The sequence below is a fragment of the Malus domestica genome, chromosome 17, assembly GCF_042453785.1.
Source record: "Malus domestica chromosome 17, GDT2T_hap1".
Taxonomy (NCBI): domain Eukaryota; kingdom Viridiplantae; phylum Streptophyta; class Magnoliopsida; order Rosales; family Rosaceae; genus Malus; species Malus domestica.
Window position 1 is genome coordinate 20,184,006 of NC_091677.1, and position 13,920 is coordinate 20,197,925.

The window sequence follows — 13,920 nt, forward strand, 5'->3', positions numbered from 1 at the left end:
ACTCAACTCAATGGAGGAAAAAATTGCCGAAATATTTAGTTATTCAGACTCATCTGAACACCTACGGGAAAAAGTGAAGGAGATGTATGGAAATCAAAACAACGCAGCTAGAATATTCCAGCTCAAAAGAGATGTTGCAGCTCTTCAACAAGAATTCAAGTCCTTCATGCAACACCTTGGTGATCTCACTGCAGTGTGGAACGAGCTAGATGTCTATCGTCCACAGACTACATATGCTGCTGTGCTATTAAAAAGGGCTGAGGAAGATAAAATCTTCCAACTTCTTGCTAGCTTGAGTCTAGAATATGAAGACCTCATGTTTTGATGAGCTTTGAGCTTCCCTCCTTCTCCAACGTATGTGCGCTTCCATCCAACATGAAGAGGTCAGAAGGCGTATAATGAACATGGATACAAAGGCAACCATACAAGAGTCTCAAGCCTACTTGTCAAGCCACAGGTTTGGTGAGCCAAGGGTTTACAAAGGAAAACGGCTAGGTTTGAAATGTGAGCATTGCATTGGGCTTGGTCACCTTGGGATTGGCCACACCAAGGATAGATGCTAGACAGTCCATCCAGAATTGAAACCAAAGTTCAACAATGATAGCAAGGGAAATCCCAAGTTTTTTCCTGGCTCATCATATAGAGCAAACCATGCAGCAAGTGTAGCATCTTCATCAAACAATAGCCTGTTCGATTTCACTTCTAATCCAATTATGTTGCTCAATGATTTTGCTGCTTACCTTTAAAAAGAAAGGGAATATTGAATGTGAGGAAGCAACAGAAGTTGGAGCTAAGAAACACATTGCCTTACTTGGCAAATTTGCTGGATTTCTGGCTGAAGTGAACCATGGAGACACTACAGGTATACTTAATGCCTTCTCAACTGCTCTAAGTACAAGTCCTATACGTGATTGCTGGATCAATTGATTCTAGTGGCACCGATCACATGACAAATAAAATTCAAAGCTTGAGTGCTTTTAAAAATGTCATCCAAAGTTTCCAATCCCAATGGGAAAGGAGTCTATGTCATGAGTAGTGGGAAGATCCATTTAGTCTCAAAACAAGTTAAAACCATAGCTCTTTATGTTCCTTCATTTCCATTTCAACTCATGTCCGTAGAAAAAATCACTCAAACTTTAAATTGTCTTGCAATTTTCTCACCTTATAATGTGATATTTCAGGACATAGCTACCAAGAAGAAGATTGGTGAAGTTTTTTTTTTTTTTTTTCAAACTGTTCTTTACTATGTGTCAAAGAATTTCCAACCATCAAGCGGACTACATGTTAGTTCAAAGCAACCCCAAGACCCATTCTTGTGGCATCAACGTCTAGCCCACCCATCCGAGCAATTTTGCTTAAGTTGTTTCCTAGTTTGTGTCAATAACATTTCATGTGTGACACGTCATTTCTCCAAATTTACTAGGTTACATTTTAATTCCTCTTTGTCTATAGCTTGTAAACCTTTTGAACTTGTGCATTCGGATGTTTGGGGTCCCATTTTTGAGTCCTTTGATGGTTATAAATACTTTGTAACATTTGTTGATGATCTTACAAGAATGACTTGGTTGTATCTTTTGAAGTCTAAATGTGAAGTTGTCAATATGTTCAAAGACTTTTATAATCTTGTCATCACCCAATTTGGTTCCAAAATTCAAACTCTAAGATCGGATAATGGCACCGAATACATGTCTAGCACATGTCACAATATGATGCAGGACGAACCAAATGACCAAGGGAGATAGCCTGGGAATAACTCAACCAGGGGCAACGAAGCTCGATTGACGTTGCGAATCGTGGCTTCACTCACACGAACAAGCCAAACGCTTGATTTTAGATGGAGAAACAACTCACTTCAATTGCACAAAGCAAATAATATTTTGATTCATTCAAGTCTATCTATGGCTTCTAATACATGATATTTATAAAGAGTACAAATACAAATAAAACCCAAGTCCGAATTGGACTTTTAGACTCCACAAAACTATATAAAACATTGTTAAATGACTATTTAATTATTTGTGTTGCTTTAAAACTTAATTAAATATGGGAATAAAAGAGACAACTTACCGGAAAAATAAACAAAACAGGCTCTCTAGGTTTTCTCCCGAACCCTAGGAGAGCGGCTGGCGACGAACGGAAATCTTGGGATTTCGTTTGAGTTTCCGGTTGCCGTTATTCAGTGCGGCGGCGCAGGGAGGTTGATGTGATATAAATAGCACACAAACTTAAACCTTCCTTTTGATGGTTGTAGTATTTGTAAGTAGGGATCATTCTAGGCCGGGGATTAGGAAGACTGCTAATCTACACAAATTAAACTCTAAATCACTAAACTAGACTCAAAAACAGAAAACTAAACTCAAACTACTCAAAATAAGCTAAACTGATTCAAAACACATAAACTAAGTTAAATTGACTCGAAACATGAACTAAAGGGAAGTTTGGACGGAAATTAAATTAAAAAGACTCAGAATACTAAATGGGGGGTTGTTTTGAAGAATTTAAGATTTAAACAAACAAACTTGCAGAAACAAACTAAAGGGTATGAAATTGGGTGAATTAAAGGGGTGGAAGGCTAGCTAGAGGGTCCTTTTCCACACATGACACATATGCATACAAATCGATTTTCATTTATTCTTCCTATAAACCATGAATGACAATGCCCCAAGTTAACCGTGAACTACAAAAATTAACCATCAGATTTTCCTAAATTCATTGAATTGGACTCAGCGACGCAACCAAATTATTCTTATCAAGTTCCCTACATATACTGCATAATAGAGATACATATCAAAGATCATTAAGTTATGTGAAAATCATAAGCATTGACATGGCATTCGTAACTATGAACTGCATGATACTCCTGCCAGGAATTTACTTAACGTGATCGTGACTAGCAACCTCCACTACTTGTAAATATAAGTTCATAATTATTAGGTGAAACTCCCTTATATTTTAGCATCAAATTCATGCATGCAAACTAAGTGGGCCCCCTTAATCAACACACATGAATAAGTTATCAATCAAATAGTTAAGTAAATTGCACTCACGATTTATGAAATAATAACTGGATGTAATCAATTCATATAAAACATATGATCATGGCTTCGAATTCACCTCTAGCTAAAAAGAAATTTAGTTCCTCATGTTTGCAATTAAACAAAGACAATTAAAATTAAACATTGAAAACAAAAGATAGAATACACCTAGAAACGCTCTAACAATCCAAAGGTCTTGAATGGCAGGCATGGCTCCAAGCTTCTTCTTCTCCTTCTTTGCAAAGCTGTAACACAAGTGTGTTTTTCTGATTTTAGGCTCTTCTGTGTATGTTCAATTATGCGGCACCTTTGATTGTATTTATAGGCTGAGGGCACATCACAGAAGTTGTTTTGGAGAAGGATTTGGCATCCCAATTCCACAAGGAAAAGGCTAATTATACGGCAGAAACCAGGGAGGATAAGGACTAGAATACTCGGCAGGTTCCTAGAAGAAGGGATAGGGGCCTATGCGGCACCTTTTTAGGAAAAGGGTGTGGCTTCTAGAACTAGGTTTTTAGGTGTCCTAATATGAAAATAACTCCCCCTTGCTGCTGGAATTTAGGTAAAATAGGATTAGGATAAGGTAAGATAAGATAAAGTTAGTTTGAGATAAAACAGGACAAGATAAGATAAGGTTGGTTAAGATAATGTTTGGATAAGGTTTTGGATAATGTTCATTCCTTTTAGCTGATTCCTTATCTTCTATGTCTTGAATTAATTTCTTCAACTCTTTAGCACATTCCTAGCCTCTTTTGATCTTCAAAAACATCCTTCCACCTTGCTCCGTTCATATGTTGTCCATTCCAAGCCTAAAACTGATTTAAAACGCTTCAAAATGCCCTTTCTTGCCAACCTTGCCATTTGAACCTACAAACACACAAAAATTGCTTAAAACACTCTAAAAAGTAGAAACTAATTACGTAAATGCAAGGAAACAAGCTAACTAAGTCGCATAAATATGCTCCTATAAGAGGTTTAGGCCTTCTTAGGGTTTTTGATTAATCATGATGTGGGGAAGGCTCCGTAAGGGTATCGTGCAGTGCTTCCTGTTCGACTCACGAACGTGGGGTTGGGTTATGAATAGTATCATGGTAATGGAGGATCTGATGGCAAAGTTTGCAGGCCATTTTGTGATCACGGAGAAAGAGCAGAAGGTGATTGTCGTGGATAAGATGAAGGCCGCTATGTTGAAGTCATCGAGAGTCTTCCTTGTGGGAAGGGTGTTATCACCCAAACCGGTGAACAAGGAAGGGTTTAAATGGTAAATGCGAAACTTTTGGCGTCCTAAAGCAAACGTCGTAGTGACAGATTTGGAGGATGATCATTTTGCATTTGGATTTAATTCCATGTAGGAACGTAACACCATTCTTCGAGGAGGGCCTTTGTTGTATAATAAGCAATATCTTGGTGCTTGGAGAGGCAGATAATTTGACTTACCTAGCTTAGATCCCGCTCCATTTTCAAGAATTTTGGATGCAGTTTAAGGGAACCCTTATGTTACATGGCTCGGCCTATGGGGAAGTTTTTGGGGAACTTGCTGGGAGAATATATCCTGACAGACCAAAGTCGCAAGGAGGAACAATACGGTAGTATTCTTCGAGTATGGGTGCGACTAGATGTGAGGAAGCCGTTGAGAAGGTTTGTGAATATACAGTTGGAAGGCATGCCAATGCAAATTGATGCTAGGTATGAGAAATTACTACTCACCTGCTTTCTTTGTGGAATGATGGACCATGTTGAAGACCAATGCAAGTGCTATGAAGGACAACAATTGGATAATAAGGCAAAATCGTATGGTAGATGGTTCTAGATGGATGTGCTTGATAAGGTTTATAGACGTCCTACTAGGAAACGCTTTGGTTTAGACGCGGAAGGTGGTTGGGTAATGAGGGCTCTGCCGGCGGAGGAGATGGATGAACCCATGGATGAGGATGGAGCGAACTGGTGGAGACAAAGACACATGGGATAGGAAATGACTCAATACCGGACCTGAACGAGGCAGTTTACACTTAGGACAGCGAGGTCAAGAATTGGCATTAATACCTTTTTTACCGAGGGAGCAGGGTAGATAACACATGGGGCATATGAATGTTAGAAGGGAGATGATAGTGCCAGGTATGATGCAGCCATTACGTTTGTTTTGGTTCGAGATTGAACCGAGTGTGGGAGACGAGGGAGTAAGCCAGGAGCCGCAGGGGGGTGGTGAAGAGAATATCATGTTATCGTTGACGAGTGGAGACTTTGGAGAACTGGCAAGGGAACGGGGGATTCTCCTCGGTCCATGGACTTTGACCTGTTCAATTTGGCACCATTCATCTTTGGCATGGGATCTGAATATGGTTATCAATCAGGAGGAGGGCATCTCGCAGGAAAAAATATAGGCAATAAAAAACTAAACGTGTTATCCTCTCGAAGTTAGGAAAAAAGGGACAACGTGAGAAAGAGGAGAGGGGGTTGTTCTCGGCCATAAAGAGGCGTGCAGATTCTGTTTCACTGAATTTTACAATGGCGGAGGCTGACAGAGATCAGCCCTGTCGAGTCCAATGAGTTGTATTGGCTGGAATTGCTGGGGGCTTGGGAACCTTTGGGCAATTTGGGCTCTTAAGAGACTTATTTTCTTTAAAGATCCTATGGTGATTTTTCTGTGAGAAACAAAAAACTCGTAGGAGCATATGAAAAGGTTAAAATCACAGTTGAAATTTGATTTTATGTTTACTATTCCGAGTTCGGGAAGGTCCGAGGGGCTGTGTGCTATGTGGAGAGCTGAGGGTAACCTTCTGCTAAGGTCGTATTCGCCTAATCATATTGATTTAGAGGTAGGAGGAATAAGTGATGTTAATCATTAGAGACTTACTTTCTTTCATGGCTTTCCGACGGAAACGGAAAGGCACAAATCTTAGAGTTTGCTTCAAATGCCGAGTGACAATTCGGAGTTTCCGTGGTGTTGTATGAGGGATTTCAATGAGATTTTATGTGCACATGAGTAGGAAGGTGGTGATATTTGTAGCGAACGTCAAATGGAAGGTTTTTGGAATGCCCTTACTAGCTGCGATTTACAAGATTTGGGGTATGTTGGAAATAAATTTTCTTGGGTCACTACACGGTGTGGGGGAATTAAAGTAAGATTAGACAAAGTTGTGGCGACGTAGAATTGGATAGATATGTTCTCTGGGTTTTGAGTTTCTCATTTGAAGCCAAATTCTTCAGACCATATACCTATAATGTTAGAATGGATGCTAAAAAACCAAGTTAGATTCAAGAAAACCTTTCGGTATGAGGAAGGGTGGTCAGTAGAAGAGGGTTGTGAAGCTGTGGTAGAACAAGGGTGGGCGACAGAGTTTCATGGCTCCCCAATGTTTTGAGTCATGGAGAAGATTAAGGTGACACAAATACAGTTGGCTAATTCGGCCAAATCAACAAAGCATTCAATTTCGGGGGAAATTTCTGAAATGAAGGATAAGTTGAATGCATTATTTGGAAAACCCTTTACTGAAACAACCATAGCCCAACGACATGACTTAAATACCCGGTTGCAATCCTTATTGGCACAGGAAGAAGCCTTTTGGAGGCAGAGGTCAAAAGCAAAATTGGTTAAAACTTGGGGATCAAAACACAAATTATTTTCACCAAAAGGCTATTTGAAGACAACGAAGGAATGCTTTGCCGGGGTTATTTGATGACGCATGGGTGTGGCACGAAGACAAAAGGGGTATGGAAGCAGTGATCGTGGATTATTTTTCGAAGCTCTTTGACTCCCAGGGTGCGGTGGATATTGGACATATTGAGGGTTGTGACTCCCATAATGTTGGCAAAGATGAATAAAGAGATTTTATGGCAGGTTTCGAATGAGGAAATTAAAGATGCGTTGTTTCAAATGCATCCGACTAAAGCTTCAGGACCTGACAGTATGTCATCGGGTTTCTATCAGAAGCATTGGGAGATTGTCGGCCAAGATGTGTGTGATGGGGTAAGACATGTTCTTTCATTAGGTCATATGCTTAGTCTTTGTAACGTGATTTATAAGATTTGCTCCAAGGTTCTTACTAACAGATTGAAAGTCATTATTCTGGAAATTATTTCACTGTCGCAAAGTGCCTTTATATTGGGAAGGTTAATTTTCGATAATTGTATGGCAGCTTTGGAAATTGCGCACTGCATGCATAGGAAGAATAACGGGTGGAATGGGGCGATGGCACTGAAATTGGATATTAGTAAGTCTTATGATCGCATTGAATGGAGTTTCTTGGAGCAAATTATGAAAACATTGGGTTTTACAGATGAATGGATACACTGGATAATAATGTGTGTTTCGACGGTGTCTTATTCGTTCAAACTGAATGGGGAGCCTCTGGGGCTAGTATATCCAAAGTGGGGAATTCACAAACGTGATTCATTGTCACCGTTCTTTTTTCTTTTATGTGCAGAAGGCTTATCGACTTTATTTGATACGTGGGAAGCACAAGGCCGAATTCAGGGGGTTCAGGTTTGTAAAGGGGCACCAAGTGTTCATCATTTACTATTTGCGAACGATAGTTTTATATTTGCTAGGAGTTCTATTCAGAAGTGTTTGCAGTTGAAGGAATTATTATGTACTTATGAACGGGCCTCTGGGCAAGCGGTCAACCTGTCCAAAAGTAGTGTTGCGTTTAGTAAGAATCTCATGAAAATGGATGTCCAGTTATTAGCCGATTGCCTAGGGATGGAGCCCGTGGAGTACCATGACCGATATCTTGGGCTACCAGTGTTTATCGATAGCTCCAAGAAATATACATTTGCTTATATTAAAGATCGGTTGTGGAAAAAGTTAAATGGTTGGAGTGGATCGTTGCTTAGTAGTGTGGGTAAGGAAATTTTGATAAAGACGGTGGCATAAGCAGTACCATTGTAAATGATGCAGACATTCTTGCTACCAAAATTTTTCTGTGATGAGCTAAACCAAATGGTGGCACAATTTTGGTGGGGAAGGGAAACAGGTAAGCATAGAATACATTGGGTGAAATGGTAGCGGTGGTGTAAACCAAAAAGTGAAGGTGGATTGGGATTTGAGGATTTATATCCGTTCAATCTTGCTTTGCATGCGAAGCAAGGGTGGCGACTATTACAGCAGCCTAATTCTCTTGTTGCATGAATTTTCAAAGCTCGGTATTATCCTACCACAGAGTTTTTGCAGACTCCTGTTAAACCTAATTCTTTCTATTGTTGGTGCAATGTGGCGGCATCTCGGATAATTATTTTTCGAGGTGCGAGATGGAGAGTGGGTGATGGTCTACGAATTCGCATTTGGGGGGATAGTTGGCTACCATGAGAACATTTTTATTAAGTCCTCAGCCCTCTACCGATAGGGGTGCACCCATTTCTTACGATGAGATCTTTGATGGTAGAGGATGATGGAGTCCGGTGGAACTTGAATTTAGTGCGTAGATGGTTTTTGAATGAGGAAGCGGATTTGATTTTGAGTATCCTTTTGAGCTTATCCCATCCCGTTGATTCTTTGATTTGGCTAAAAGGACAAAAGGGGTTGTTCATAACTAAGAGTCCGTATTTTGTGGCAAGATCGTGCTAGGGAATGGGTGGTGATGAGCCCACAGGATCGATGGTTAATGAGAACACAAAGTTTCTTTGGAAAGCCTTATGGTGAGCCAAAGTTTCGGGGAAAGTGAAAATTTGTGTATGGCATGGGTATATGAATGTGTTGCCTTCCAAAGTGAATCTAAAGAATAGACGGGTGTACTTACGAAGGATATTTGCGGATTTTGTGATCAAGAAGATGAGATAGTAGAACATGCATTATTAACATGTCTAGAGCAGTAGCTGTGTGGTTTAGAAGTCCGTTGGGACTTCGGTCGTTTATTGGAAGTGAAGGTGGGTTTGGCGGGTGACTAGAGCATATGGTACAAAAAGTATCTAAGGAAAGCTTTGAGCTGCTCCTTGTTCTAGTTTGGAGTATTTGGCAGGTACATAATGACTTTATTTGGAATGGTGTTAATGTTTCTTCGTTGGATACCCAAATCAAAGCATAAACATGGTTGGCTGAATTTAAAAAATGGAATGATGTTGTACCACAACACTCATCGGCACGAATACGTCATTGGTAGACTCTGGCTTCTGGGTGGATAAAGTGTAATTTTGATGCAACATGGGATGAAAAAGGGGTCACTTGGAGGTTTTGGACTGGTAGTTAGAGACTCGGAGGGAGGTTTTATGGTGGCTCAGGTGGGCAGGGAGGAAGGCGTGCGATCTGCACTACACGCTAAGGCTGCTGCTGCACGGGCAGAGCGTTGTTCGTGCGCAAATTGGTCACGGAATAGGTCCAGGTGGAAGGGCTGCATTGTTGGTGACTTCAGCAATTCATAATGCAGATATAGTGTATAGTGGTCATTACGGGCATCTATTTGAGGATACAAGGAGGCTTCTGCAAGAGTTCAGGCATTGGAAAGTTACTTTTGGTTGAAGAGAGACGAATAAGGTAGCTTAGCGCCTTGCAAGGTTTAGTCTAACTATTGATCACCCAGTCTCTTGGTTCAAAGAGCCTCCTGATGTAATTTTTGAATTATTATTGGAGGATAGTACTAGTAGTTAATTTGATGTGGGACACTATTTTTCCATTCGATTGGGTTGAAAGCCCCGACAAGGTTTTTATTGAGGTCCAATGTAAGCACCCTATCGTCGATTTGTAGTATTTCAATCTTCAATGAATATCGTACTTCTTCTAAAAATAAAAATAAACTTAATTAAATATATTCGATGGTTCCAATACCCATAAGACTCTTAGTAAATTTCAATATATTGCATGAGAGCCTTGATTACTACATCATTCTCATCTTCTCTGAAGAAACTCCTCCTCGAGTTTAAATCTTCATTTACTCCGTTGTAATCTTGAAATTGATTTTTGCCTTTCCACATGAATAAATACTTGAAATATTTTTATTCTTGAAATGGTAAATTCACGCTCCATGACAAATCTTGCAATCCAACTGATATCAATCTTCATTTGATTGACTAAAACAACCAAAACTTGAGAAGACTTCCAATTAAAAATATCAAAACCAATAAAATCAATGTATTCATAAATAGTATCTTCCTTCAAAGATTCTCGAGATGAAAACCTTTCCTCTCTTCCACATAAATTTTTGTAAGACGCCCATTCAGCATGGCGTGGGTTAAGCTTTTTCTAAGCACTAAGAAAATGAAGTCCCTCAAGATCGGAGTTCAATACGAATTATGCATCTTCTAATGCCCTTGCAAGACGTTCCATAGTTACCATCGAAGAACGTGCATTGGAGCTTGACGAATCATCATCAACATACTCATCATAAATTTGCAGAGAATTCCAATCTACCAAACTAATCTATTCAACTATTTGATATTCAAACGGATAGAAAATATTACCCATGATCTTCTAATGCAGCAGAAAACCTGCTCTGATGCCACTTGACGCAGTAAAAGTAAGGAAGTCTCGAGGAGATGGGGGATAGATAACCTAGGAATTGCTCAACCAGGGGGGACGAATTCGCTCACGTCTCTACGGGGATAGAACTTGGGAATCACTCAACCAAGGGCAACAGATTCGCTCGATGTTGCTAATCGTGGATTCTTTCAACACGATCAAGCCTAACACTTGATTTAATGAAAGAGAAAATAATTCTCTTCTTAGATTAACTTTAATTCACTAAATTGGCTCTTAAACTTAATTAAATATATTTGATGGTTCCAATACCCATAAGACTCTTAGTAAAGTTCAATACATGCATGAGAGCCTTGATTACTGGATCACAATACTTGAGCACAAATGACATTCTTCATCAACAAAGTGGGGTGGCCGAGAGGAAAAATAGGGATCCACTTGAGAAAACTCGTGCACTTATGATTTACATGAACATTCCAAAAACAATTTTGGTCTCAAGTGTGCTAACTGTAGTATACCTTATCAATTGACTTCCTAGTTGAGTGTTAGAATTCAAATCCCCTTATATATCAAGTAATAAAAAACCGTCCTATTGACTTGTCTCATTTAAAGGGTATTTGGAAGCCCTAAGTTGGAAAAGATTGATAGGTCGAAGAGTGAGATGTTTGAGAGTTGGAAGTTTTGAGAAATATGTGAGAAAAAAGGGAAAAGAAGAAAGGTGTTTCGAACCAAGAGAGAGAGAGAGAGAGAGAGAGAGAGAGAGAGAGAGAGAGAGTGTGTGTGTGTGTGTGAAGGAGTGAGTTAGTCTCGGCCAAAAGAAACAAAATCAGAAAATCTCAGACTCACCCCTCAATCTCACTGACAATAAACCTACTTTCTCCCTTCTCTCTCTGTTTGGCTTTTCTTTCACAAAATCAAACACCCATTCCCATCCCTCTCAACTCTCTCCCTTATTTTAGCAATGGCAGAAATGTATTTGGCTAGCTTCCAGCGAAAATTCAGTAAATAAAATCAAATTCCCAATCTAGTAGTAGCTTAGTAAATAAATTAAAAATCTCACAATTGTTACTGTAGCTTATCTACAGTGCCTCAATCCCCCTAGTTTCAGACTAAGTAATGGTTCCCAATTGGAATACCTTAGACTTTATTGTAGTTGTTTAAATAACATTGTGTACACTTGAAGTTTTATACACTTGTTTGAATTTAGAACCACTGTAATTTATTGTTTGAGGTTTATTATAAGAAATTGTAATGTAATTGTTTATGCTCAGTTTCAAAAGTTTGAATTAGTTTCTTTTTGCTCTTAAAAGTGAATCAGAGTATCACCTACTCAGGTCTTGTTCAGGCTAAATCCAAGGTGTGACAGACATGATGGCAATGGTGGTAGAAGTGATGGTAGTGGTTGTGGTGGCGGTGTTAATGGTGGTTTGGGTGTTAGTCTAAATGTAAAGTGCACCAATATTATGAACATGGTGGTTTTGGCTCAACATGGGTTGGAAATTCAAGGGCATGCTTTTACTAATAGAATGTCGGACAAGTGGGTCATAGCCCGAAAGTCAAAAAATTAAGTTTAAAATGTAAGAATCCTTATTAGACTCAACTAATAGTGATAAGGGTGAGTGCACACTAACATCATAAATTAGTTTGAGTTTTGTAAAATGTGGAAAACCATTCCCACAATTGAGGAGTTACATCCACTAAGTGCTTCCAACTGAGCACGTAATGCTTCCACTCATGTACGACTGAAACTGTAGTCAATGGGGTGAATAACCAATTCCCACAATAGATAGAAGTCGAATAAACCTTGCTATATATGTTGGATTCCTTACTCACGGAGAATCACTTCTTCGTTGGGACTATCACCATAATAGTATACAAGTCTCGAGTGAGTAGAAGAATCCTATTTTCAAACTGAGATCATCACTACTACAAGTTAGAGTTTTGATCTAACCATATTGTGTTCTAAGGTTTAATGTTAGTTTCATATATATTTCAAAATTTTGGTATCAGAGCCATCTAACAGGCCTTGGATCCAACATAGATAAACAATATGTATTATAGTTATTAGATTTCCATGTGTAGTTGTAACTTAATAAAGGTGTAGTGATGTTAAAACGCATCAATGTCCATATTTTTCTCAAAGGAAATAATATATGAATTGGCGACAGTTCTAAGTCACACAAGTAGTGTCTTTGTTCAATAAATATTCTTGTCCAAAGACTTGAAATTAATGCATGAAAAGATATCTCTAGCAATGGTGGTTCATACTGCAGTGAATACTTTTGTGATGGGTTTGTTTTCCATTGAGCCACTTAATGGAGGGAACTACAAAAGGTGGACGCAAGACATCGAGATCGTTCTTGGGCTAATGGATTTGGCTCTAAGGGAGGATGAACCATAACCTCTTAATTCAACCACTGAGCAAATATTGAAACATGACAAGTGGGAGAAGGCCAACAGAATGTCATTGATGGTTATGAAGAGGACCATGAGTGAGGCTGTGAGAGGAGGAATCATTGTGTGTGACAAAGCAATGGACTTTATAGAGGCTGTTAGGGTAAAGTTCAGGGAGTTAGAAAAGACTGAGATGGGGAGCTTCATGACCACACTCACATCTCTTAAGTTTGATGGAAACAAGAGTGTCAGAGAGCACATTTTCAAACTGGTTGAGACCGCTGCAAAACTCAAAGACTTGGAGGTGCCTGTGGATGATGCTTTTGTAGTTCATATGGCACTTACTTCACTACCAAGCAGTTTTGATTAGTTGAAGATCTCCTATAACACTCAAAAGGAAAAGTGGACCTTGGATGAGCTCATATCCATTTGTGCCCAGGAAGAAGAAATGATGAAGATGTATAGGACTGTCAACCATATCAACTTCATTCAAGATTACAAAGGTAAGTAGCAAGCATATAAGTCTGGTAAAGACTTCTAAGCCGCTGCATTCTTATGGTAATGCAATTACTGCCTCCTCCTTTAAGGGACTTGAGATGCTTAGAGATAATTTAGACAATGTCAAATGTTATTTTTGCAAAAGATATGGGCATTTGAAGAAAGATTGTGACAAACGCAAGAATTGGAAAATGAAGAAAGGTATTTCTTTTATTGAAATCTTTGTGTGCTTTGAGACTAATCTTGTAGAAGTCCCTCCAAACTTTTAGTGGTTTGACACTGGGTATTCGATGCATATCACCAATTCCTTGTAGGGATTCACAAGAGGAATCACAACAACAACAAAAATGAAGTCTTTCAAGTCTACATGGGCAATGGGAATAAAGTAGCAATGGAATATATAGACAATCTAAAGTTGAAGCTGTCAAGTGGTCATGTTTTAGAACTTTTTTATGTACTCTGTGTATCTTCACTAAGGAGGAATTTAATTTATGCATCCAAACTTGTAAAATCTGGTTATACTTTCATTGTTGATGATGAAAGCATAAGAATTTCCTTGAAAAAATAATCCAAATAATGTTCTTGGAA